General features: G+C 35.3%; 1 long non-coding RNA gene across 1 annotated transcript in view; it reads left to right on the plus strand.

Annotated features, from left to right (window-relative positions):
- LOC140331988 (uncharacterized) overlaps positions 1-24497 on the plus strand; it is a 47499-nt gene that overhangs the window by 18591 nt on the left and 4411 nt on the right. The gene's annotated exons all lie outside the window — the stretch shown is intronic.

Below are 24497 nucleotides of genomic sequence, written 5' to 3' on the forward strand. Positions count from 1 at the left end.
GAAATACATGTACCTATTTTTGTGAAAATTCAATAAAAATATTGAAATATAAATATAATGTTCAGACTGTGATGCCTTTGTCTCTTCACATTTCTACTACTAAAATGTAACAATAAATATACAGACAATGAATACTTACAGGTTATTTAAAGCTTTTCTTATTCAAATTTCACAAGGTACAATCAATTAAAATGGAAAAATCTCATTTTTTTTTTCCTTTTTAGTCAAGCAACTAAATCATGTATTCTTTTATATTCTTTTAAATATAACCCTTATGGGTTGGAATGTTCAATCTGTTTTTTCCCATTTAAACGTCAGTATACAAATAAGTTTACCCCTGTTTTCCATGTATTATATGAACAATTGATTTGAATTTGTGGTTTAACACCCTCTTTTTACATTATGCCTTAATTACAATGCAATAAGTAACAAAAGCACAAATTCCTTTCAAATTATTATTTTTAAAACATAAATGCATATTATATATTCTATCCTGCACACTGATTTTGAACATAGAACTACGACTTTGAGCAGAAATAATTTAAACATTAAAAAAATGCCATCCGGTAGGTCCTTTGTTGGGGATAGACAAGGTTCCTTCTGCGATAAAATAAAATGACCTGCCAAATCTCATTTTTTAAAATAACCTCACCTGTCTTCACCTGTCTTTTTGCGGATCTACCATCTTCATCTGATTGACTCTGGATGATTGGCCATGTAGCTTTGCTAAGCCCGAACAACGTACCTCCCATGCATGCTCACAGGAGTGCATGCATATGTGGTATCTGACATTAATCTATACATGTGCAACTCAATGTACATCACAAAGAGGATTGCGAACAGATTGGTAAGTATGTTATATTGGAGAAAGGACAGGTAACAACAAGTTTTTTTATTAGCAATAATAAAACCCTTCCAGCTCACAATGTTTTTGAATCCATTGAATCCATTGTGTGCACTCCCATCCAGTAAGGATGCTCATATAACCATTTGCATTTTTAAAACATTTAGAGCGACAATTTACTTTAAAAAGTTGATTCTAAAAAATGTCTTATTTATTCCCTTCAACATCATGTTACATAGCTCACATGTTAAGAGAAAAAGTGATTTTTGTTTGATGAACACATCGTTCTGCAGCTGTCTTGTTAAGTTGCAGACACATATACTGTCTATGTACATACATCTAAAATGCAATAAATACTGTCCGTCCATGGAAACATCATAGAAAAGAGATTGTCATAATACAAGCAACCCTAGGTTCAGACAAGTGGTACTTTACCACAACGTTTACTACCTTTGAGCAACAGGTTGTCACTGCTAAGCTTTTTCATTTTGAAACCAAAAGCCAAACCAAAGTTTTTTTTGGATTGAAACAACTTGTAAAAAACACTATTGCACAAGCATTTGCAAGTGGCATCGATTTCTAGTCTTAGATCCTATACTCAAGTGACCTATTGTGATACATCGACTCTGTGCTACAGTAACCCTTTTGTGCCACTGATCAGGGTTATGAAATAGATACAAAAAAGAACATAGAACAACATTACATTTATCAATTGCATAATTTAAAATCAATTGGTCTATAACAGGTATTTTAGTACATAATAATTAGTATTGTAATATAATATTATATTAGTTTATGGAAGCATAGTATATTTATTAAACAAATATTTTAATCCTTCTCTACTTTACCCTATAGCAAAAAGTTTGGCTTACATACACCAAAAAAAAAAGAAGGCACCTTACATCTTTGCTTCCAACCAGCCACTGATGATATCTAGGGATGAGCTAGAATGCCTCTGACACTCCCGAGAAAATTTCCTTGAACTTCCGTTAGGTCCGCAAAATTTTTAGCGAACCGATTTTGCATGCCCATCGGAAGATTGAGGAAATCATTACAGGAGTACCGTGACTGCAATGCAGCTGTGGGAATCCTCCTGTGCACGATCCCCGGCACTAGAAGTTCCGCAGGCCAATCGAAAGAATGCCTCTGACACTCCCGCGAAAATTTCTCTCAGTGATCCAGCACACCTGGAATTAATTTCTTCAAAGTCATTTGCTATTTTCTAGCAAAGGTTTAGAATCTTAGACCAGATCCATTCCAGGTTTTCTGGATCACCCAGCTTCACTGATGAAAGTGTATTCTCTCCAGCCTTAGAGAGCTTTATTAAATCAGGCCCAGTGTGTATGATACACCAAACAAAAGTGAGACAGAGATGAGCTTATCACTCCACTGCTTACCCTGTCACTATCCAGAGTCCAGGATGACTTGGCCTCAGAGGAGGTGGGTTGAATGATGCTGCTCAGAACACCTAGTGGCAGAAAAACATTACTGCAGAGAAAATATCTCCAACAGAAGTCAACTTTTGCAGTTAAAGCCTTTGTTACTTTTAATGAACTATTCATTTTTATTTTTGTCTGAAGTTCTGCTCTACATCAGTCACACTAGAGTATTTAATATTTTCAGAAGGAGTTTAACAATGTCAACCCCTTTACTTTATTCATTACAGGATCGATTTTAATAAATGCAATGCAGCATTCACAAACACTTAAATGAATCAAATCCCTGGGTTTTTAACTTATCCTTTTTTAGCAAAATGTAAATATTCATAAAATTCATCAATTCCCTGGCAAGATGCAGTATTTATTATGGCACAGCATATGGAAGCAACAGCAATGCGTGTCAGAAAAGTAATCTTTTTATACCTCACCAGTTTATATCTTCATTAGAATCAACAGTTTGTCTGGTCTACGTCTGTCTGGTGTTAAAAAACAGCAGAAAAAAATATTCCTTGTGAACAGTTTTACTGGCTCTGATGATAATATAAATAGATTGTCAGACAGAGAATACCATGCTTTTTTCCTTTCTCTTCTACAAATCTGTTTGTAGAAGTGTATATATTCTCAGGTTTATACTCATTTTCTCCTATAGACCCACAATATATACACCTTCCCATTTTAAATGGCTTATAACCAAGCAATTAAATTTCCACTTTATTGTTTAAATCCACTTTGGTTTCAAGCTGTGCCATAAGAATTTTAATTTACATTGTTTTTCTTGTACCTGTATATTGCAATCAGAAGAAATTTATTTGGAAACAACAGCAGGCCACTGGTGGCTTTTTATTTTGTGTTTCAATTTCTCCCAAAACACAAGGGTTATGCTGGAAATTGTATTTGGATAGCATTGCCACATGGGGACTGCACTGAAACTACTTTGCTTGTAAGCAGCAGACTATGCAAGGCAACAAAAATAATAGGATATAAAACTATAGTCACCAGAGTGTTTTATGTACTGGAACAATTTTAATGTTTCTTCAAATTGAAAGCACTATTTGTCTGTTTGCTTGAACAGAAACTGTGCCACGTGTTAATGTTATTCAGAATCCTGATTATGTTTATAGTAGATTATGTTGCGGGTGGCTACATTTGTGATTATTATTATTATTATATAAACAAATGTTGTCTTGTGCATGCAGACTACATACTTTGCTCATGTAGCTTACCAGTAACTAGGTGCTTCCAGGTGGGAGGTTTTATGCTTAAAGCAGGACTCTTATTTTTAAGATTATACTGCACAGTACAGCTCTCATTATATTAATATTAGTTAGTCACATTCAAATGGATCTGTTCTTGTAATCTGAAAGACATGTCTCAAATTCCAAGCTACTTTGTCAGTTTTGCCCTGATGAACATTGCAAGAACAGGTTAAATGTGACTAACTAGTTGCAACTATACAAAGACCTAGATAAATAGGAACCTTCACAGACAGCTTTCCATTATACTACTTTTAATGTGAGAGCTACAGATCTCATTCACTGCTGTGCCAGTGTCATTTTTATCCCCTGTTATATGAATTGTCAATGGAAGAGGGGGGCAAGAACTGCACACTGGTCCAGCAGTAAGATTTGTAAATTCCATTTATCGTGTGGAGACAGTATAGTGGGCTCTGTACTGCAGTATGTCTATGTGCAGCAATGTAGACATTTGTTGCAATTTCAGAAGTTTTTAAACCCCTATTCAATAAAACAAATTGTGCCTGGATTTATGCTTTAACTGTATTTGTCTTTTTTTATTAAAACAAAAAGAACTTTCAAAACTGAAATGCTGTAAAACAATTGTCTTAAATAAAGTGGAGATGGTTCAATTCAGCATTTAATACACAAGACATTGCCCTTCTGTACATACAAATTGTATGATCACAAATTAGAACTTACGTTAGGATCAGGACATGAAAAAGTAAGATCACCCGATTCCCATATCTTTCAAAAAACTTCTGGTAAGATTCTTGGAAAGATTGGAAATTCCTATGTGATTCCAGATATTTACTGCTGCAACATTTTTTTAGCAAATCTTACACTTATTTAGTCCGACAGACAGAATTCATCCTATACTTAGACCTCTTATCACAGAAAATGTGGGTGCACAGCCAGTGGTAAATAACAATCTGTTTATTCAAAGTTGTAATACCATTTGGTAAAATAAACTGTAATCTTACTGATATTAGGAAGCCAAACATTCTCTCCTAAATCATAATCGATGTTTTCTCACTTCTACCTCCAGCCAAGCTCCCTCTCCAGCATTTTTTAACTAATAGGGAGTTATACTCCAGGGTTCCAATTTTTAGGTTTATTTGACTAAAAGAAACTGATGGCATGAAGACAAGTACAGTGTAAAAACTGATTACCAGCCAAAAGTGTAACTTGGAATTAGTATATAGTCAAGGAATATAGAACCATCATAGCTGTATCAAAGGCAGGTGGGAGAAGGTAAATGCATAATCCATAGATCTATAGAATAAATCAAAGAGACAAGAGTTACAAGCATTTGCCTGACAACATTAAGTGTATTCTTTCAGATTTAGGTACCCATTTAGTCATGTAATTGATATAAACATCCAACTATTAAAGTGTAGCCAATCAAAAGAAAAGGATTCTTGAGGAGAATTGACAATGTGGGTTATAGATTGGCAAATACCAAAAGAAACCAGACTTTTGTCAACTTCCCACATTGTTTTTTAAGTGATGCCCTCTTTCTATTTGACTTTGATTTGGGAAAACTAGGTAATTTGTTAGAACATGGAGAGGGGTGGGTGCAGGAAATGAAGCATTCAAGTGGCAAGCCTGGAAACTGCAGGTTTGTTACCAAGAATGCTGCTTGCTTGTTGTGCACTTTCATAGCAATAGGCTGTTTAGGATTTTTTTCAGAATATGTGATTCACAAGGGTCATTGGAGTACAGAAGTCACTGAAGCTGAAGGGGTCACTGAAGCATAGGGACAGTGAAGCCAGGAGGCTTATTGATGCCTCAGGAGTCACGGGGTCACTGCAGCAAATAGATCATAGGGTAGACACACTTTATGTTTTGCAGTCCATGGATGAAAAACAGAGGTAGTGGATAGCAGACACTCCACAGGTGCATTTTCAAACATCAGTCTAATTCTCACAAAAAATGTTATCAATTGTTTATAAAAATAAATTTAGTGCAAATCACCAGACCATCCCTAGCAAACAACAGGTTACTGTTCATCAAATACAGTACTGACACAGCTTTTACAGCTCTGTTTAGCTATCCAAGTTTGACCAACTTCACTTGTGTGCAATATTCAGGCTTTTCAGTCATTGGGTAATATGTTTCCTCATTCATTTTTAAGACTTATAATGATATACTCCTATTTGTAGTGTTAATGTGAATAAGGTCTTTTCACACTCTACAATCAATGGACTGCACTCAGCCATTTTGTTAGCCAGGATCAATGAATCTGCAGTCATTGTTTCGTAGCAGTCTAAATAATGTTTTGAATAATTGAGCTGCATATTGGTTGCAGACAATGCTGCATATACATCCATATTGGATATACAGTGATTTATAGGTAAATGAGTGTATGTGCAGATTAACCAGTTCTTCCAGGCTGTGCAGTAATAATGCATCAATATACCTAACTTTAGGCAATCCTTTTAAATGTGCCCTGTATATAAAGAACAAAGCCTTTTCTGCTTTCTATTCTATTAGTCACTCATTGCATATAGGAATTTTCATAAAAGGAACCTGTCATAAAACATATAGAAAGGCTGCTATTGTTAACCTAGATCTGGTGATTCTCGTTACTTGGCTGTTTTTAGCTTCACTTAAGCCTGACTTCCTGCTCAATTTTTCTTCTACGTCAGAAACTATTGAAGCCAGAAAGTTAGCATAACAGCCAAGGAAAATCATGTTTGGAAAGAGATCAGCAATGGCATTTTAAGTTTTTCCCATGACAGGTATCCCATATTGGCTCCATCATTCTTGTTCATTGCCTTGTAGTAAAACATATCAGTCTCCACTAAACTTCTATGCCTTAATAAAACTTGTAGACTTTCACTGGATGCAGTCAATGTTCTTCACTGGATGAGCAATGGAATTTTCAGCTTACTTTTAAATTTGCATATGTACTATGCTGGTAAATAAAGCATCACTGGCAAAGTTAGGAGATAATATGAGGGAAGTGAATTAATTGGGGCATATTTGTAAACAATGCACATAGTCATCTGTTCAATTAAATTGCTTATGTAGATGCTCTGTGTGAATTATGTACCTTTTACAAATTGGCTTAAGGGTTATTTCTAAATATCTCCTAGTTTTGCAAATGCAGGTGAATGAAGCTAAATGTAAAGGTTCCTGTTGAGTAAATTAAGCATGTACACTAAAAGTATTAACTAGAGATGAATGAATATACTTTAATGTACAACTAATAGAGCTTTCATCTGCAAAAGAATATTTTGTTTGAAAAGGTTTGGAAACTAAACAATAAAAACTACACAACTAAACAAAAAAATATACATTCCCTTTTTGTTTGAATATTGCTACTTTCACCCAACAAAAATAATCCATAGCATTACACATTTTAAATGTATACAATTTTAAAATAACACCTTTTGGATTTAATCAATAAAATGTTATTAGTCTTTATTTCATTATTGGAAGTATGTGTTTACAGCATCCATACTTTATTATGACAAGGGCCAAAGAAATGCTAATTCTTACTTTCCAATTGTTATTTTTTACTACTTGTATAATTTTGTTTACTTCTTTAAAGAACACTCACTAATACTTTAGGAGTTAGCACCTTTGGGAATTCAATAAAGCTGTAAAATAAGTAGTACACAGTTCTTGTCTAATTCTTTAATAGGAAAATAATTCTAAATAAAAAATGATGTTTCTCAATTGAGCCTATTTAAAAAATTAGGCTTGATTAACCTGTGAAGTGATCCATTGCAATGCTTCAATACACATTTCTTTAGGTGTTAATTGTGTTGTATTGAAGCAGCCCAATTCATTATGAATCGTCTGGGAATCATTAGCAGTGCAGCACAACATCTGCATTTTAGTGTGCTGCAATGCATTCATTTTACTATGCATTGCTATAGTGCACAAGCATGAATAAATCCCAAAAATTATTATTAGGATAAAATACCAAAAACAGCATTATCAAAAACATTCATTCAATGATGGATAGATATGCAGCAGGGAATGCTTCCTAACTATTGACAGCCAATGAGATCACCCGCAATTCACACTAACAACACACACTGGTAGATAAGTATACAATATCTATAATGGGAAATGTTAATTATTTTCACTGGACTTTCACTCATTGACTGCTGTTTGGCCACCTTTACACAAATCTGCCTCCAGTTATGTGTGTAAGGGTATGAGTTTTGACTAGATCAATGTTCAATAGAAAACCATCTGCGATCTAACCACCATTTGGTCAATGGCTCTCACACCCGGGTTGCAGTTTCTAGAGTTTTTGGATCATTGTAGGTTACCTCCCACCTTACCTATGGAGGTTTTATAGTCGAGTTCTGTGTCTGCACCATAACACCAGGTTAGTATTGTGCTTAACACTTACATTACATGTATGGAAAAGCACTAAACATCCCGGAAAAAAAAAAATGTGACATCTTTATCAGGACCAAGCACACTCTCAGCAGTGAAATGTACTGTATCATGGGTTGGTCAGAATCTGCTTACAGTTGTTCTCTGGACAGGGCTGTTTCTGCCTTATAGGCAGTGCAAATCAACTGCTTAGGACACACATAGCATGCTTTGCCAGCTAGCAAAAAGTAATAGTAATAGTAGTTCCTTCTTTTCCCTCTGCTGCGCATTAGCAGTATTATTATTATTAGTAGTAAATTATGCCACTTTTTCAGTGTGTGGGTTGAAATACAAGGATAAAGTGCAGTTTCAGCAGAAGTTTACTGACTGTCATTCACTCCGCTTAGTTGTCATTTTGTTGGAAAGTGGCAAGCTGACAGGCTTATGAATCTGAGCTGTTGAACACATAAGGGCACTTGAGGTGTCTTGCTGACTTTGGGGGAGGATGTGTGGAAAAAGGCTTTGCTTAGGTCACAAAAATGACCTAAACAACGCAAGGTAACATCTGGTGGCTATAGATGTCAATATGAGGTGGGTTAAGGGCATCGCTAGGCACTTCATGTACAAAGATGTGTGCTATGCGTTCAGGTGTTACATGTGACACCTGCATACAAAAAGAACTGTATTCACTGACCCTAGAGAAGGTGGGAGTGAATGATGATCAAACAGCCATTTGGCAATGACAGGTGATCATGAAAGGTGGTCAAATATCCCTGGCATGATATTAGTCATGCAGTCATGGGTGTGAGATTGATAACTCCTGAAAGGCACAGCTTCATTCCATATTAATCTATCATCAGCCTAGCAGTGCTCTTTTATTGGGCTGTATGATGTTTGGATTTTTTATTTTGTCTCGTGCGCCAGGTTGGTTCTGATTTTTACAATCTCCTAGGTACACCACTGATTGGTGTTGCTCAAAGTTGTCTCAGCTCAGTTCAAGGTTTGTTGGCTGAACAGAGGCCAAAATTCAGATTCAACTGTGTGTCCAATTGTAAGCAATGAGCAGCAGGGAATGAACTAACAAATGTAGCACAGACAGCATTTTTAATTGGTTCTAATGCAGTACCTCACTCAGTATTGGTTAGAAAACCAACCTGAATCCAAACAGAAACACTCATAGATATAAAATAAATGGAATGTTTAGGAAACCCCCTTCCAAAGAGGTTTGAACATGGATTGTGCAATCATATTAATAAGTGTGCCCATCTTTAGGCTGCCAAACCAGTCATACATATTCCAGTCCTAACAATCCTAGTGGACTCAAGTGTAATGAAAAAAAAATGATTGATACCAAACTAAAGCAAAGGCTGCCTCATTTATTGCTGTACTCTTTTAATTATTCACTTCTATAAGATGCAAATAGGATCATGATTACTTGATTTACCTAGTTTTAGCAGTTTCTTACATTTGCAATGGAAAAAAATTGTCAAATAATGCCGTAAGTAAAACCATAATAAATGTAAAATGTAATGACCAAATCCTGATGTAAATTGTAATTCCTCTGTATTAAAATATTTAAAATAGAAGCCTTTCTTTTAGATTTATTTTTACCTTTAAATTCTTATAAAACCTGTTGCTAGTTTAACAAGCTCTTAGCAGAACAGATAAGAACAGATAAATTCTAATATGTAGCCATCCTTCTTTCAGGTGAATGAGTTAATTGGGCATTCCTGTTGCAGTTTGCCCTTCTGTAAAAGGCCAGTAGTCTCTGTTTTAATCTGGCAGATAAAACTTCCCAAGGGGAGATCTCAACAAAGCACAATAGCTATTAAAACCTCTCTTGCTAAAAATGATATGACACAGTAAGACTTTCATAGTTCTGGAAGATTTTATTGAAGTGCAGTGCAGAAAAAATGTACAAAATTTGCTTTATTTGGACAATAAAAGTTTTGAGCAAAGAAACTTTGTAACATTTGTCACAAAGATTCTATTTAGGGCTTTTTTTCCATACCTAGGGGTTTTATTCTGTACAATAAAGTTACCATTGTTGTGTTAGAATGCAGACTTTTGGAGGCAGATCATTTTCTTTTATAGCATGTTGTGTTGTTTGTTTATGCCTGAACCTAATTATTTAAGATGATCTGTCATAAAGAAATGAACCTGTATTAAAAACCTTTCTTGGTAACTTCTGTTCTCTGACTTTTGATTCATTCTAACTTCAGGACAGGGAAGCCTGACCTATTTAGTGTTTTTAAAAGAGTGCATTCACTGCCCTGGAACCAGCATACACCGTGGGAACAAAAATACTAGCTTTTATCACAAAGAAGTATTTCTGAAAGAGTTTTTTTTCACATCATCAATAGGATGATATGTAACACAGGGCACATATGTATATGTATACATAATATCCAACATATGGCTAATTAGCCAGAATTAAGCCCATGAATCCATTTTCATTAGCCCATGGTTGGCTCAGAACCCACCTTACTGCAGCTTAGTACCACAGAGGTGAATGGTAAGCTGGGATGCACAAGATCGGTGGGGGAGGAGGTAAGTGTCACTCAGGCGAGGGGTAAAATCTGCCAAGTAAATGCAAGTCTAGAGAGTAGAGATGCAGGACTGATGAGGGGGTGGGATAGGAGGGGGATGCTCTGTATCACATTTACTCCTGGCTCTTGTATCCCTGTGGTAGGCTATCTTGACTGCTGCAAATATTATGTTCTCCTGAACTCTGCACAGTAATTACCCTACCTGGCGGTATGATTATTTGAGTATTTTTAGATGTCAAAGCGGTACATTTGATATTTAAAAATACTTGTTGTAAATTTCTTGCAAGTCCCGCTCCCTAGTGCATGCTGCCTGCACGTACACACGTTGCATTCCTGCCTGGCATCTGCATCCCATGGCCTTGCATTCCTAACGTTCACACGCCGGGGATGAGAGGCCAGGGGACACAGATGCTGGACATTGCCAAGGGGACACAAATGCCGGACTGGCATCCCCGGAGGACATTGCAGGCTCATGAGGACCAGGTAAGCCCTTAATTCCACCCCGAGTGTTTAGGTTCCATTTCACCAGGCCCCTTTTTTGTCTTTCTCAATGGGGCCACTTTCATGGCAGAATTTGTACTAACATGCTTACCAGCAGCACGCATGCAAATTAGGTGTTAGCTGTTTTTCTGTATTCAAATAAGAGTATTAGTAATTACTGACATAACAAATATATCTCTTTATTAAGGTCATGAATTACATTTTAAGAAACTTTGGCTATATTGTTATTTTAAATAAACCTTTCTAAAACAAGCAATGTATACCGCTGAATGGTCTGGTCTTTTCTCAGTGAACATGGATCTGTGGAAGAGGTATGACGTCTATTAGATTTTTCTTCATAATACTTTAAAGTTCATTTTCTAGCCCTAATGAGTTGTGTGGTTTGCGTTATATAGCTGCAGCATACACAGAGCTTGTATTTAATGAGCCTAATATCTGACACATGCAGAGTTTAGCTAATCAAAATATGGCTGCTGCATATAGACTATGCACATATGTTCGGATGTTTAATATATAAGTCTAAGCAGATCTCTGTTCTGTAAAATTAAATTATATAGTATGTATTGAACTTTAGAAATAATGAAATTATATAAATTCTTATAACATGTAGTTATTTATTTTAATGGCCACCTGTCATGATGTAGTTGGGCTGATGATTAGGGTATACAGAAGATTAGTTCCTTGCTGTTTTATAGGTGAGTATTATATGTTTTTTGTCTATATAAATAATACGATTGCAAAATCCAGTGATGCATTTAAAGATGTGTATAAAAGTGAGCTTTTGCTATATATTCCATTGTAATGAGATGATGCTCCATAGTATATTTTCAGTTTAAAATCCAAACAATTATGCACAGTGTTTTATCCATTATGTTCTTTAGGTGTACACTTATAAATTTTGAAGAACCTGTTATAACTAGTATAGGTAGATATAGCTCTTAGGGGGTACATATCCAAAAAATGTATTGTTTTCCTAGGTTTATTTTAATGATTTAATAGGTCAAATGTCTTCTCAACTTGTCTGCAATACATGTCTGCAATACCACTGGCTAAGTAATGATGTTTTCAGCCAGGGTTTTTCCACCTGGGTTTTTCCACCTGGGTTCAGTGGAACCTTAGAGTTCCTCCAGAGGTTGCTTAGGGTGCCTTGATCAATGGGCAGTTTTTGACTTTCAGATCAGTTTAACTGACACCAATGATCTTTCTGGCTATCTGTTATGGTCACATTCTTCCCACTGGCCAACAATGAAAAAGGCATTCCTACTACTGACCACCACACTAATGTACTGTGAGCTGTGGATAAAGTTATTGTGAACAGGGTTCCCTGGAGACCTGAACATTATTTTGAGGGTTCCTCCATGGTAAAAGGGTTGTTAAACATTGCTTTAAGCAAACAAGAGCTTCAAGACTTAAACCATAGAAGAAGCACCCAGGGTTAATGATCTTTTGTTAAAGTCTTCAGATCCACCACATATGTATGACCCATGCATCTCTGCAGTAGAATTAATGATTTGGACCAACAAGCACCCCTGAACACCAAATAAATTGTCCATTGGAGAAATATTAATATTCAGCTAGTTTGGACCTGACTTTTTAGCTTGGCCTGAAACTATATAAGATAGTAAAGCCAATAGAGGTTTGTTTTAGGATATAAACTGACCTGAAAAATGCATCAGAATTGTGATAAGCAGCACTACAATTCATATATTTAAATATTTAAATCATCCTTTATTTTTTGTGATTACCATCATACAAACATTATACTTATTTAAAATCCTCAAAATACGGTATAAAAGTTTGATTTAGCTTTTTTGTTTTATAAAATTTTTATTTTTAAAGCTGATTTATCTGCAGGAAGTTCTGGCTGTATATGTCTAAGATGAGCTGCGTTTATTTCAGTGATACAAAACTTTTATATGCAAAAATCAGCTCATTATAGATTGTAAAGTGGGGTTTGCTAAAATTCTTCTTTTCTGGCTGGCATGAATAATGAAGTCTGGGCAGATTTAAAAAGCACAAATTAAGGTAGCTGTGTGATCATTACTATATCATTACTTTTATTTTTTTAATGCCAGCAGTGCAAGTACCTACATTTGATATATCATTAATCTACAATATATCATCAATCTACTGTACAGCAGTTCTCAAAGAAGAAGCAGCATAATGTGCATGTTAATATTAGGAAAGTGGGACAGAGTGACAGAGCAAAAATCATTGACGGTAAAATAAACTTCATGAAACAAATTGCCAAGACTATTATTGGTTAAAAAAACCTCATCAATAAATAATAAATCTCACACTTATGCAATGTTTAGATTACGTGTTATAGAATGAAAATTCCCAAATTAAGAGTTTACAGAAACTCATTAATATTAGTAATCTGAGATGATACAATTTCCTTGCATTGTTGGTAAATTGATCATGAGTCAAAAAGAGATTGCATACAGTTAGGTCCAAATATATTTATTCGGAGACACAACTTTTTTCTAAGTTTGGTTCTGTACGTTACCACAATTAATTAAAAAAAAAACAACTCAGATGCAGTTGAACTGCAGACTTTCAGCTTTATTTCAGTAGGTTGGACAAAAAGATTGCATAAAAATGTGAGGAACTAAAGCCTTTTTTAACACAATCACTTGATTTCAGGGGCTCAAAAGTCATTGGACAAATAAAAAAGCTGAAAATAAAATATTAATTTCTAATACTTGGTTGAACACCCTCTGCTGGCAATGACAGCCTGTAGTCTTGAACACATGGACTGAGTTTCCTCCTTTATAATGCTCTGCCATGCCTATACTGCAGTGGCTTTCAGTTGCTGTTTGTTTGTGGTCCTTTCTGTACAAAGTTTAGTCTTCAACAAGTGAAATGCATGCTCAGTTGGGTTCAGATCAGGAGACTGACTTGGCCATTCAAGAATATTCCACTTTAATAAACTCCTGGGTTGCTTTGACCGTATTGTTTGGGTCATTGTCCATCTGTATTAGGAAAAACTCCTCCCAATCAATGTGACTGCATTTAGCTGGATTTGAGCAGACAGTACGTCTCTGAACACCTCAGAATTCATTTGGCTGCTTCTGTCCTGTGTCACATCATGGATAAACACTAGTGTCCCAGTGCCACTGGCAGCCATCACGCCCAAGCCATCACACTGCCTCCGCCATGTTTTACAGATGATGTGCTATGCTTTGGGTCATGAGCTGTTCCACACCTTCTCCATACTTTTTTCCTGCCATCATTCTGATAAAGATTGATCTTGGTTTCATCTGTCCAAAGAATGTTTTTCCAGTACTGTGCTAGCTTTTTTTTACCAAAGTCCAATCTAGCCTTTGTATTCTTGAGGCTTGAGTGGCTTGCACCTTGCAGTGCACCCTCTGTATTTACTTTCATGCAGTCTTCTCTTTATGGTAGACTTGGATATCGATACGCTTACTTCCTGGAGAGTGTTGTTCACTTGGTTGGCTGTTGTGAGGGGGTTTCTCTTCACCATGGAAATGATTCTACGATCATCCACTACTGTTGTCTTCCGTGGACGTCCAGGTCTTTTGGCGTTGCTGAGTTCACCAGTGCTTTGTTTCTTTCTCATGATGTACCAAACTGTAGATTTTGCCACTCCTAATATTGTAGCAATTTCTCAGATGGGTTTTTTTGTTTTTGCAGCTTAAAAATGGCTTGTTTCACCTGCATGGAGAGCTCATTTGACCACATGTTGTCTGTTCACAGCAAAATCTTCCACATACAAGCATTTCAAATCAACTCCAGGCCTTTTATCTGCTTAATTGATAATGACATAACGAAGGAATTGCCCACACCAGCCCATGAAATAGCGTTTTAGTCAATTGTCCAATTACTTTTGAGCTCCTAAAATGAAGTGATTGTGTAAAATAAGGCTTTAGTTCCTCACATTTTATGCATTCTTTTTGTTCAATCGACTGAATTAAAGCTGAATGTCTGCAGTTCAACTGAATCTGAGTTGTTTCATTTAAAATTAATTGTGGTAATGTACAGAACCAAAATTAGAAAAAAATTGTCCCTGTCCAAATATTTATGGACCTAACTGTATATCATTTCAGGAAGTGTTGTTTCTATGTATTTTCCAACTTCCTCATATTGACAGTTTATAGTGAGGGGCCCATGAGACTAAAGGACAGAATTTAACCACAACTAGTGTGTTTGTCACATCTTGTTAAATTAGCCTACAAATCCTTGCTCTAATTAAAAATGTTGATGTTTTGCCTTAGTAATACTGTTGCAAACTAGGCTATGTAAGCGAGCATGCAAGCACAAATTGAACTGCACACAGGGATAAAACTGAAATGGAACATGTACAAAACCACTAGGGTTTACAAGTAGAAAAAAAAGCACATGAAACATAATCGTAACCTGTAATCTATCCCACACAAAGGGAAATGAAAAGATAATGGAGAATCAGAATTCCCTTAAGGTAGAGTTAAATCATTTTTCCATACTGAGAGTACATGCAGAAAACTGTGACAAGATAAAAAGAAACACTCAGGATGGATTCTCACACGTTGGGGAATAAAAATGCAATACATAAAATTCAGTGTAGATGGGACTACATCTCCTACAGTGAAGGTAATGCATGGAAATTGATAATATTTAACACGTATATACCAGCTACTAAGAATAGTTGACTTTAGCTAATTTGTTCTTGATATAAGTATATATATATATATATATATATATAAACATTTCAAAATGTGAATTTATTGGGATAGAAATGTAGGACATTGCTATCTTGGTATTAAAAAAGGACAGGATATGATTATCATCATGATCTCCGTTTTAATACCCAGTGAGTGAGTTACTGATCACTAATAAACATTCCAGTGGGGTCTGAAAGTCCTGTACCAGGTCAATAACTTCTTAGACAATACATCAAGTTTGATGATGATAGAGCCTTCTCCACACACCAAGTTATAGCAATGGCAATGTGTAATTTTTGTACTATACCCTCAGTAACTTTGACAAAGAACAAAGGTGAGCATTTTTCATATTCACAGCATTACACGTGCATATTAAAACCAATCTACTCTATTTTTTTTTTAATTATCAATATTGTAAATTGAATTTTCAGGATAACTGATGCTGCATTTCTGAAATATTCCTTCTTTCTGTCCTCTCTGCATGTCTACTGTTTAAATATATTTATAATCCCAAAAGTTAAAGTCTAATTCATGTAACCTTCAGGAAGTTCTTCTCTTCTCTGTAAGCCACAGCTGGTGGGAGGAATAGAATGGCCCCCGTCTGTTATATTTTACTAATGTGTGACACCCAAGCACTGGTATGGGGATATAGGTTACTGTCACCTCTTCCTGAATGTGTTTTTAATATTGAATTAAAGATTTAATAGATTTGTTATAGCATTATAATATGAGGCATATGTGGAGATGTTGCATATAGAAATACTAAAAAGTACTTTTATATTTTATCTGGCTCTCCTAGACATACAAAGTTAAAGAAAAAAAATTACCACAGTTTTGACCCTATCAGTAAATAATTGTATTGATAATACATCAAGGTGCTTGCTAGCTTTCTCAAGGTTCTACAATAAAATGAACTCACATATTTTGTTTTTTGGACCATTTCTATGGTCCTTGACTAGATCTTTGTATCTTACCTGATATAAATCTAAACCCACACCCAATACTGCCCTAAATCTGAAAAACTAAGCGAGTTTAAAAGCGATTACAGTTTTAGTATTTTTCATACAGCATTTTTATAATGAATTGTAATATATTTCAGGAGTTGCATGTTAGATATAATATATATGCATGTGAGATATGCCTATGGATTTAACATTTTCTAGTTTAATTTTTTTAAAACAAAGTTTTAATAATTTAACAATAAGTGTTTTCTAAAAAACATCTTCTAGAAATAAAACTGGTCATCTGAATACCTCACCAGTTTTTTATAAGGATAAAATAATTGTCACACTTACCTCTTCCTTGCTAAAACACAGGCGGGCACTTCTGACCCTGGGCACCCCCACTCTTCCAAGTTTTATCAGTGTCATCCATCCCGTCGGCCAATCAGGAAATAGCCTCTTAATCATTCCTGGCTATTTAGCTAGCTCAGACAAAGCACTCAACGTTCATGCAATGTGTCTTCACTAGGGCTGAGACCTCTAGCTTTCCTGAGCATTTCCTGTTCACCTATTGGTTAATTCAGTGCTTTCCCTGTCCAGCTCCAATAAGTTCACCACCATTTTGGCTCCCTATCCAAGCCCCAACTCAACACCTTTCTGGGAAGAGGCCTCCATAGTTGGAGCGATGCACATTATTGTCCTACATTCTAATACCATTAAGAACCACCTTGAATACCCTACGGCTTTTGCCCCAGCTACCATGACATAAGATAATGAATGAAGTAAAATAAATTAATTTAACCTATACTTGCAAAAGTATTCTCTTGGTAAGGAGGATGCTAAAAGAGTTTTTCCAACATTGTCAATACCAACAACAATTTGCCTAGAGCTTCTCTAGTTTAGAGTGGTACACGCTAAGCACCTACCTAGGGACCTACTCCGAGTGTCTTGTGTAAACATTAGCACTCTTTATGTTTTTCTCCTGACATTTTTTTTAACGTGTAACATCTTGATCCGTGGATGGATCCCAAGGTTGGGCCTATTTTTGTTACGACCCAAAATGGTTTAGATTACTTTCTTACGTATGGGTACAACACAAATGCATGTTATGTTACAAGTGATTTGTTTTTACATGGCTATTTAGTATATTTAGGGTATATGAATAGAAGAGTGATTTACATTGAAGCCCCTAGATGTTATACGGCAAATTATCTCCTGTACCATGTAATTTGTTTTTGATACCTACTTCTAAATTCCTGAATTTATTAAGTTAGATTACTATATATATATAAACTATAATAAAATATCCCTCCCCTATTGGCCTTCCTCCAATCCCATATGTATCTTTTAGGTTTGCATGGTTTGAGTGTATTTTCTTACAAACTTCTTATAAACATACAACATTGCTATATTTTTTCCACATGATTGAAGCGATTGTTAAAAAGGTAGAAGACAGTAGAAAAGGTAGCATAATATAGGAGGCAGATTTCTCGTTTGACCAGATAACTGTCTTTGGCCCTGTATGCCAGGGTTGTCACTAACTAACTTTTTATTTTATGGTTAAAAAAATGAGGAACTTTTACAAACCAGCAGAAAACATTTCTAACATGTGTACGCAGTTGCTTAAATAAGCAGAATCAGAAATCACAATTTATGGCTACCTCTTTTAGGCTCAATTACTTACATTTATGTTAATAAAAAGGCATCATGTTACTTACATTAATTCACCTACATTATAGTTTTAAATATTTTTGTTTACTTACATCTGAATAGGTACAAGTAATGTAAGGCCAGCTAATGCATTAAAATAGATTCAGACTATCAGGTGAAAAGTAAATGTATTGATGGAAATATGATCAGATCTGTGATATTCTTTTCATAAGAAATAAGGAATGCAATGAGATTCCCAAAATTCAGAAAAAGCATCAATATTTCATACACAGAAATTTAAACAGAGATAAATTTGAAATCAAAGTACTTCACCTTTTGCATCTTAGATGGTGGAAAGTTTGAAAATATACATAGAGAACTTATCTTAAATAATAATCATTTCAAAGTAATAACCTCTGTAAGAATGAGTTCTTTGTGGAAATGTATTTGGTATTCAGTGTGCAAGCATTCTGTCAGTACTGCCAATGTCGACTGAAAAATGTTCAAAGGAGTTTGAAAAATATTGACAAACCCTCAACCTGTGTGTTACATGCAGATAAGAACATCTAAATTATGTTTACTTAAATTTCTAGACCAGCATGAATTCATGAAATGTAGCACTACAGGCACCAAAACATTTTGTTTATTCATTTTTCCCCTTCTGCATTTTCTTTGATTGTGTGATTACAGACCTGGCACTACTATGAAGATTTTTTTATACCATTTAAAATATAAAGCAATGGCTAGGCAGAAAGTAAGCAGAAAGTCTACTATTTAATGAGAATCTTCTTGTTCATGTGAACGTTTTCAAATTATTTGTTGCAGCTCTACAGATACATATTCTTTTATCCTGTATTGTACAAAACAGAAATTAATTGAAACTAACTGAGCATAAACATATTTGGAAAAAAACAAGAATTACTGTGAGACTGCTGGTTCTACTAGAACAGCCACAGGAGGTTTTGAAAAAAAGTGGGGTAGGCAATTTTAATGTACAGGATTCCACACAAATTGCCCATTTGCTGATTTAGAGGGTAGCTCAAAGGTTAGCACTCTGGCCTTTTGCAGCGCTGGCTCCTAGGTTCTAATCCTGGTCAGGTTTGCAGGTTCTCCCCATGTTTGCGTGGGTTACCTCTGGGTACTCCAGTTTTCTCCCACATCCCAAAAACATGCTGATTAATTGGCTGATGGTTAATTGGCTGCCCCCTAACAAATTGACCTTAGAGTGTTAATGAGATATGACTAGGGACATTAGATTGTGAGCCCCTTTGAGGGACAGTTAGTGACATGACTATGGACTTTGTACATCGCTGCGTAATATGTTGGTGCTATATAAATACTGTGTAGTAATATTATTATTAATAATATTAATAATAATAATATTATATACTGCCACTGAATTTTTGGCTATCAGGTTTTCTGAAAAAAAATTCCATTAATTTTATTTACTGTGGATGAAGAAAGCTACCATTCCATTGAGACAACATGATACAGGTGTTTTAATATTATAAAAATGTTATGCCATTGTTAGGGATGACAAAGCAGAATGGCATCTGCTTTTCAAAATGAGCCAGGTGTTTAGCCCTACTTTTTTTCTGAAACTGGGAAAAAGACAGTTCTCTGCTCTGCAAAATTGCAACTTCTGCTTAAGAAACAGTGGTTTATGGCCTCCCTACAAAAGGACACCAGAACGCACATTTTTTTTTGACACACAGGAAAGTTCTATAGCAACCCTAAAGCCCTTTCCTCTACCACCAGACAACTCTATAACTGTTTCCAATATACTACCTGAATACATAAACAGAATGGGCCTGATTTAATAAAGCTCCCCAAGACTAGAGAAGATAAACTGTCATAGAAGAACCTGGGTGACCCAACAAACCTGGAATGGATTTCCTCAAACTCATTTGCTTTTAGTTGGCAAATGTTTTCAGTCCTGGATCACCTAGGTTCTTCCATGATAGTCTGTCTTCAAACAGCAACATTTGTTTGGGACACTAACCATGGGATGCTATCTTGCCACTTGTGGTAAATATTTAATGGTTAATAGTCAAATTGGTGCAGAATTCACAACTGTTACCTCAATATCATCTACATATCTATTCAATCCAATCCTGTGGTTTCTGTTTTTTTCTTTCTTTTCTTTTGTATAACATACTACAATTGATTTATCAGTCATGTGATTGCCCCCTACTGTTCTGCGTAACATGCGTAAGTATATATACCGGTATATATAATTATAATATTTATATTTAGGTGTTTGTGTTGCCTTTGTACCTCTACTACTATTTAAGCCTAATAGGTAACCCTAATCAGCCCTAATACCCATTGCTTCCAAGGGCATGAACCTGCATGTTTCAGATATTGATAAGGAAAATTGTAATTGGAGGTAATAATAGTAGTATTAGTATGCATGCAACAACGACAAAATGAATATTTAATAATAATAATTAATATTACTATGAGGGCAGCAGAGTGGCTGCAATATTCGTAAATAAGGAAGCTACTCATGTCACATAATTTTTTACATTGTGTATCATGGATGAGAGTTTTTAAACTTGTAATCTCTACAACAATGGGGTGGCTACAAATTAAGATACTCTGAGTGGAACAAGAATTTAGGCACACACATTAGGGATATGCAGTTCTCTCTCAATATATATTGTATTTATGGAGCCTAATTGAACACATATTTAAAGATTAACAAAAAGAATATATCACTATAACCAGAACTGAATTAGTATTAAACAAAATGCAACCAGACAGTTCCTTTATTTTAAAACAGAAGAGACATCATCAGTCCTTTTTGCAAAAATACACCCGATTTAAAATAAGCTCACCTGTCCTTGCTCCATTACCAGCACTGACATCATAACCCAATCCTCTTCCAGGTTTCAGATGTTCGGCCATTTTGACTGCCCAGACCAGAATGACGTAACTCCTGAACATTTGCTATTTCCACCCAGTTAGTATTGCTCTAGCTTTTTATATAGAAAATATAGTTTTTTAGACTCTGTTCATGTAATTAAACTGGGAAAATATTACCATCTTCCAGTATAACAGAACGTTGTTTATGAGATCAGACATACTGGCAAGGACATCATGTTTCAAACAGAGTATCCGGATTTTTGATGGTTTAGTATCATGCTCCTTTGTCTATCAGGTCACATTGTTCCTTTATGCCTGAAGCATTTTATGACACAATATAAACTCCATAGGGTGAGAATTTCTCAATTGTACCACAATCTGCAAGCTGTGTACTATGTCAGTGTTAAAAGAAAATGTTATTGAAATGTAAATAGCATTCTTCAACCAGGCTGCTGCATAATGGAAAAAAAGTGTTGTTCATTGCTTTTTTGTATGTGCTCAGAACGAAGTGTCCTTTTTTATAATGACTTTTGCTGTCTATTTGTAAGAGTATGTAATAGCTCAAGAGAAATGCAGTGTGTAATGTTGACACAAACACTTTTGATGATGCCTAAATATGACGTACCCTTTCAATAGTACCAACACATTGTCAAAATAAATCACAGACACATCATGAACTACATCAAGCAGAATTTAGACAGGTAGGCAGAAGGTGAGTGAGTGGTACGAAGGATCGTCAACACCTTCAGGGCAAGCAGTGCAATTGACTTTCCAATTGTTTTACCATCATGCTGATCATTGTATTACCATCAAACTTACCAGTTTTAATACAGGTCATTTGCCACAAGTCGAACTGCTTGTAGAAGAACAAAAAAGTAATAATCTATTTCTACTGTAAAATAGCAAGATATACCATACTTATGATCAGGGTATCACAGATGGTGTAAACCAACTTGATCTTTAAAATCCTTTTAGAATACAAACATTATTATTATTATTATTATTATTATTATTATAAATAATATTTTCTTCTCTTTGGATCATTTTATGTTTTTTATGTTGTTCTTGCATTTGTATTTCTAAAAAGAAAACAGGTGGAAAACACAAGAACATTTTTTTTCAGACAAGAATGTGAAAAAGGCCAGTATCATACAGAAAATCTGTAAGGTGTGCAAGGTATATAAAACATAAATTCCAAAACTTGTAAAGAGCTGCAGGTAAGGAGATACAATAAAGTAACATTTCCTATGTGAGTCATTTGTACATTGGATTAGTATGGGGTTATACTGAGCTCATGTGGACATCAGTTCATGCTTCCTGTGTATAACCTACATTGACTTCATTCCAAGTTATAATGACACAGAATATGACACAACTGAGATATTTACCGATCTTTTTATCTATCAAATTTATTCAGCAGGGTTTAATATTACCCTCACAATGAAACATTTGATGGAGAAGTAAAGAGTTAAAATCCTTGCAGAATCATTTATTGTTCCCTGTATCCCGTTTACCCTGCATTTTTTTAATCTTGTCCTGGAGTGAAAAACCATTTGTTTTAAAGTAAGAGGAAATCACCTCTAGTGTCCCAGGAATAAATATTCCTAAAGATTTGTTTTTCTGTCATATTTTATTATGGTGACAGCAGTAGAAGTAATAGTTTCCAATCACTTTCTTTCACTTTTCTTTCCAAAGAAATATTGAATTCCCCCAGTGGGGATCCAAATAGCATATCAAGCCACTGAATAAGGCTTAAGTTAATTACAATAAAATGGTTTGTTTGGGCTTGACATTCTACTCCCTATACACTTGTTTTTGATATTGGGGGTTCTTGCCTTTCCCTACTCTACCACAAACTCAATAAAGATAATACAATTTTGGCTATAGAAACATTTTACATTTCTGATACTTTGGGTAAGTAAATGCAAAATGTATTAATATATTATATCAACATTGTTTCTTTGTCACACTGTCAGCATACATGTATATAAGCTGCTATGTTTAGCTATGTGGTGGGCTTAGTTGCAGCAATTGACTTTATTCAGTATAGGATTCTAGGTACTAAAGTGCAGTGACCCATGGAAATGAAAAACACTGTTCAGGAGAAGTGACAGTGTTAGTTTGGGGCAATTAAAACAGTTTAGTGCTGCCATCTTGTAATAAAAAATAAAAAACTCTTTATCCTCCCTAGCAGTACATTTCTGTCGGGATTTAAGTCTAAAAGCGGTACATTGTTTTTCATGAAAGCTTATTTCACAGTGTAATATAATAGTATGGGTATTATAAAGTTTGAAACACAAAATCATGTAAAAATAATAAATTAAATATATATATATATATATATATATNNNTTGTGGTGCCTTAAAAGTCCTATTAATTTTTTTTTTTTTTTAAATAAAAAAAAAAGAATATACTCATACTAATATATTATACTGTAAAACAAATCTTCATGAAAATAATGTACTGCTTTTACACACATAAATCCAATGTATTGCATTCAATGTATCTTTGTATTGAATGCAATACAAATAGATTTTGAATTTCCCGCCCCGCCGGCAACGTACACACGCACCAACGTCACCAGGAACTCCCCCGGTGTCTCATCATGTGCAGAAGACACCGAAGAAAGAAGACAGGGATCGCGACGATAGATGAGGCGAGACGCCGGTGGATCAAGTAAGCTCTGTATTTACTAACCTTCCCATAGGTTTACCTGTCCCGAGTGTGACTCAGGTTACTGCTTTCAGCAACTTTTTTCTACCCTGAGTCACACTCAGGGTTACCACTAGGGAGATTAAAAGGCAATTTTACTCTTCCAGAAAAAAAACAAAAACTACCACCCTTCTACCACCCTTCTTGGCATTTTTCAGGTTAGTTTTAGTTAGAGTATAGGGAAGGTTGACTAGTGTAGTTTTTCATACATGTATAAAGGGGCCCGGGTGCTTGCCTACAAAAGCAAGATAGACCTGGAATGTTCTAGAATTTACCTTCTGAGCGCGTCTTCAATACTGAACAAGTCTGTGCATTATTCTTCCATATACCATACTTCAAGACTAGACACAGTCAAATGACCCTTTTTTCTACTCTATGGGAATTCACTGCATGGCCAGCTCAGTGGAAAATGTTGGCCTGTAGTGGATAAATATTGGGGAAGGATCTCATGTTAAAATAAGTCGATAGCTGTGTGTGTGTGTGTGTGTGTGGGGGGGGGGGGTTGTCTGCTAGTTACATTATGTATGTTAGTTAGTTACAACAATAAATGGTTCTTTGTCCGTTTGCTTTTTTTAAATATACAACTAAATGCATTTAGATATATTACCTTGAAGGTAAAAAAAAATTATCTGGCCAGAATCTTGTGATCTGAAAACTTTCTGTACTCTAAACCTGTGTTGAATGTTTTTTAATTACAATGTTGTCAGCAAGCCATGCATACCACAGAACCACGTGTCCTTGTGTTATAGAGAATAG

This window comes from Pyxicephalus adspersus, chromosome 5 (assembly GCF_032062135.1).
Source record: "Pyxicephalus adspersus chromosome 5, UCB_Pads_2.0, whole genome shotgun sequence".
In the NCBI taxonomy this organism is placed as follows: Eukaryota; Metazoa; Chordata; class Amphibia; order Anura; family Pyxicephalidae; genus Pyxicephalus; species Pyxicephalus adspersus.